We start from the raw sequence: 4,516 nt of genomic DNA, 5'->3' as shown, positions 1-4,516 counted from the left end.
ATCATGGACTGGCAAGTTTCTGAGATTCCTTCTGGTTCTAAAAATCTATAACTCTCTCTTGTCAAAATAATCCTGGTGTCTGCTGAGTTGGTATCCAGGATGAGTTGGCTCCTTGAAGCTCTGGATTGTGTCTTTCATCTTGGTATCTCCCAGGCCTAGCACAGGCCTGGTATAATGATAAGATTAAAAAAGTTAAAAGGTGAAATGATGCCTGTTGAATTGCAGTTCCTTTTTGGAAAGAGTATATCCCAGGAGTAGGGGTGACAAGTTGGACTTTCAGCCTAGTCCAAGATAGACAGCAAGTAGTCAAGTCAATTCTACATTCTAGTTTTTTTCCACCCCCACTCTCCCCCATTCACATGTTGAAAGCTAATATCCAGTGCAAGGTGGGCCTTTGGGCCTCTGCTCTTATGAATGGGATTAGCGCCCTTATAAGAATGGTTTGAGGGGGCTGAGGATGTAGCTCAGTGGTAAAGGACTGGCTTAGCATGTGCAAGTCCCTGGATTTGATCTCTTTCTGGTTAACAAAATATCCAAATACCACTATAGCTGCAGAAATAACCCAAAGCTGTACAGGGTCAGGTTGCCAACAGACTAATCCGGCACGTTGCAGTGGTATCTCCAGCCAGGTTCCTATCTGCTAGGATACCCCCTCACTGCCGTGCACACTAGCGACAGCTTTGCCTACATCACACTAGCCGCAGGGCCGCGCTCACCAGTATGCAGCCTTCTAGCCGCAGTGCGCGGCCTTGATCTTGAAGGCGCGTGCGCGCGAGCAGAAGGGTGGGCGGACGAACGTCGGAGAAGGCGGGGCATACCCTCGACGTCTGCAGTCTATTGGCTGTCTCCTGTAGCACCGCCCCCAGGTTTTCGGGGCGGCGGGGTGGGCCACGTCAGGAAGCCGGTGCCGGGCTGAGCTTGTGGCAGAAGAGAGGTAAGCCTTGCGGGTTGATAGGCTGCTCTCCGCGTGCTGTTTCCCTATAATCAGCAGCCACTGGATCGCTCCCGCCTGCGGCCTGGGTTTGCTTGAGTGGAGGTCGGCTGCGGCCCAGCGACCTGGGGCTGTGCTGCGAGATCGGGCAGTAGAGCATGTGGCAGGGCCGCGTCGCAATGTGGGGCGGCAGGGAAACGGACAGGACCTGCTGTTTGCCCTGGTCCAGACCGGTCTGGGCTCTGAACTCCCGGAGGACCAGGCCTTCTGCTGTGACAGTACTCTGGCAGTGCTGGCTCTGATGCCTGCGGTGGGACTCAGCGGCATCCAGACTCCAAAACCGGTTGTCGTGACCCTTGCTTAACTACCTGCAGCAGGTTGCAATGGTCCCCACACTTTTGTTAGGTTTACTAATCAGCGGCGGCGCAAGTGATTCCGCTTGCCTTCTGCCTGGCCTGGGGTCACTGTCTCATCATTCCCGGGGACTCTTACGCTGATCAGGTCCACTTTAATGCAAAGGCTTATGGGTGAGCAGAGACTGCTTTCAGAACTAGTTCTCAGGCTTCGTCTGCGCTTGCAGGAATTTCCTGAAGAAAAGGGGTTGGGGGGAGAAAGAAAATATGAATATGAATGTGTGTGTGTGTGTGTGTATTTCATTTATACATGTTTTGAAATGTCCGCAGCAAGTATGCAGAGATTTGCAGAAATCTGCAGTTGCAACTACCCTCCGCGAGTTAATTCCAACTCTGGCTTCCTGATGCCTCAGATTGGTTTCTGAATTTGGAGATTTTGAAGTCAGTGAAGTTATCCTGCCAGTTATCATGCAGTCATTCACTCATTCATTGCAACCTCCACCCCCACCCCTTCTTTTTAAATGGATTCCTTGATGGTCTGGCCTTGATGGTCAGAGTTTTATACTGAATACTAAAATCCACATTCCTTGCTTTTTCTTGCAGTTTATTTGCCAGTTTCATTGTCTGAGTTGGCAAGATTTGAGATGGGTTTTTCTTTCTCTTTTATAGTTCAATTTTAGGCTCTACATTTAGGTACAAAACACAGAGCTCTTCTGGTACCTTATTCAGTTTTCCTTTCTTTTACCTTTAGTAAGTCTTAAACCAAGTGGCTCTGAGGTTTAATCCTGCTACTGTGCCACTAAAAATCTAATGGTCTCAGTCACCTAATGTAAGATGTGGGGATGCAATTAGTATTATTTTGTAATTTTGGGATGCTCAAGGAGAGGAGGGGCATACAGCTTATTTACTGAACTATGTGAACAGTTGGGAACAGACCATTTTAAAAACACAGGATGTATTTTGTGATTATATATTTTACTGTTTCTGTGAACACTGTTTTCATTCACTTTTTGACAAGCAAGTGCATGTTTACAATTTTGATTGACATTCAGTTCCTGCAAAGAAAGCACTATGACTCATCTAAATTTTGAAATGTCATAATCATGGGCTTTTAAATATATATGAAGATATTGTGCAGAAACAATTTGATAAAAATGCAATTTTAAAAGCATTTAGATTTGCTTTGGTAGATTAGTGATAGCTAAAACCTCTGCCTTGATTATTAGCTTACTTGGTTAATGTTAGTTAATTAATTAACTGGCTAATGTCTATCAATGTAATCTCTTTTTAAACATTTGTTGTATCAGTATAACATACTAGATTTTGATCAATGCTTCTAATTGAAACCTGATAACGAAAAGTGAATAAACTGTTACTTTGAGATAAAAATGCTTATAGAGATGTTGTAGATTTTCATCTGTTGATTGATTGATGGTACTTACAAGTAGATCAGTTGGCTTTAGGGGTAAAATGATTTCTAAAGTAGTTCTGAGACTTTATTCACAGCCTCATGGTGCTTTTTGGATATTGTTCATAAGCCATAAGTTAAATTAAATTGTTTATACAAAAATTAGGGGTTTGGAAAATGTGCTATCAATAATTATAGTATATTTCTAAAAAATTACTAAGCTCTATAGATGTTTAGTATAACAAAACATAGTATAGTTACATAAGTATCTATGTATGACTCATGATTACTAGTAAGTTGGCTAGAAGTTGTATATACTATTTCCACAATAGGTTTCTAAGGTTTTAGACTGCCTGTGGCAGTGATCCAAAGAATGAGAGATGAAGGCACTTGGATATTATGCCCACAAAGGTACAGTGTAGGAGAGCCAATAGGATGAAAACATTCTTCTGGATCTTAGGACTTGGAAGGATGATAAGTCTTTTATGATATGGGACACCAAAGGAGTGTTTAGTTTCATTAGGCCTATAAAGTAGGGGGGAACATCTAATGAATAGATTGAGTACATAAGAAAGTTTATAGAATGGCAGCAGAATTCAAAATGTTGGAATGGAAGGAAGACTGGTTAGTAGAGAGGAAGACAGGTTGAAAAGAGGAAAGATTTGGGTTTAAGGATGACAGGGCTTTTCTGAAGTATATGAATAGCTTTGAAGTGCCAAATAATAGTTCATGAAATTTCAAGTTTTGATGAAACTTCCTGTAGTTCAACTTTTACCCATCAAGTCAGTATATAATTTCTGTTGTATAGGAGAACTAGCATAGTAGTTTTTAAATTAAAAAAGAACATTTAAGTCTCCAGTGAATATTTGTGTTTGTAAAAGAAAGAGGCAGTGACTTTTTTGCTTTTATATACCTCTTGTTGACCTTTGAACTTCCATAATACTTTGGCAGATACTTTTCATCTACTGTTAGAATGCCCAGAAGGTTAGGTTGAGTATTTTAGTTCAGTGATAGGGTTCAAAGGTGTGAAAAATTTCTTGATATAATTGATAATTGCTCTGGGTGGGAGGTAGGCATGCGTGCATTTACCTCTGATTTCCCTTCTGTGATTTTGTGACTTTTAGTCTCAGTGAACAGTCTGTCTGCCTGCCTTCCTTTCTTCCTCCTTCCCCTTCTCTTCCTACTTCATGTAGTCTCAATATTTTGTAGTCTGGACTTAAACTCCTGGGATCAAGTGATCCTCCTGCTTCAGCCCCTGAGCATTGGAACTATAGGTGTGTGCCACTACACCCAGCTTGTGTTTCTTAATACAGCTCCTCAAGAGTGTACTAGGTCTCATTCCTTTCATCTACTAAAGATTTGGCTCCAGTGTGTCTCTTTGTCTCTCCTGCAATATCACATTCTTCCCTCATTGCTGAATAGTATCCATAAGTATACAAATATGCTGTTCTTTTTTCTATCTTAAAATAATAATTCCTTCTGGACTCCATTTTCCCTTCAAGCCACTGTACAACTTCTTTGCCTCTATTTAAGGCAAAACTATACTCATGTGTTCAACTACTTATCTCCCATTTTTCTGTATCACATGTTAGTCAGGCTTTTCTCACCACTCTAATGAAGTTTCTTTTCTTGGAGTTACTAATGGCTTTTTTTTTTTTTACCTTTATGTTTATTTGTTTTTATTTTTATTTTTTTTAATGTGGTGCTGAGGATTGAACCCAGTGTCTTGCAGGTGCTAGGTGAACGCTCTACCACTGAGCCCCAGCCCCAGCCCCACTAATGGCTTTTTAATTTTGCTAAACCTGAGAATCTGTTATTTTTTTA

Source organism: Marmota marmota, unplaced genomic scaffold (assembly GCF_001458135.2).
Source record: "Marmota marmota marmota unplaced genomic scaffold, marMar, whole genome shotgun sequence".
NCBI lineage: Eukaryota > Metazoa > Chordata > Mammalia > Rodentia > Sciuridae > Marmota > Marmota marmota.
Note: the sequence above shows the minus strand (reverse complement) of the source record.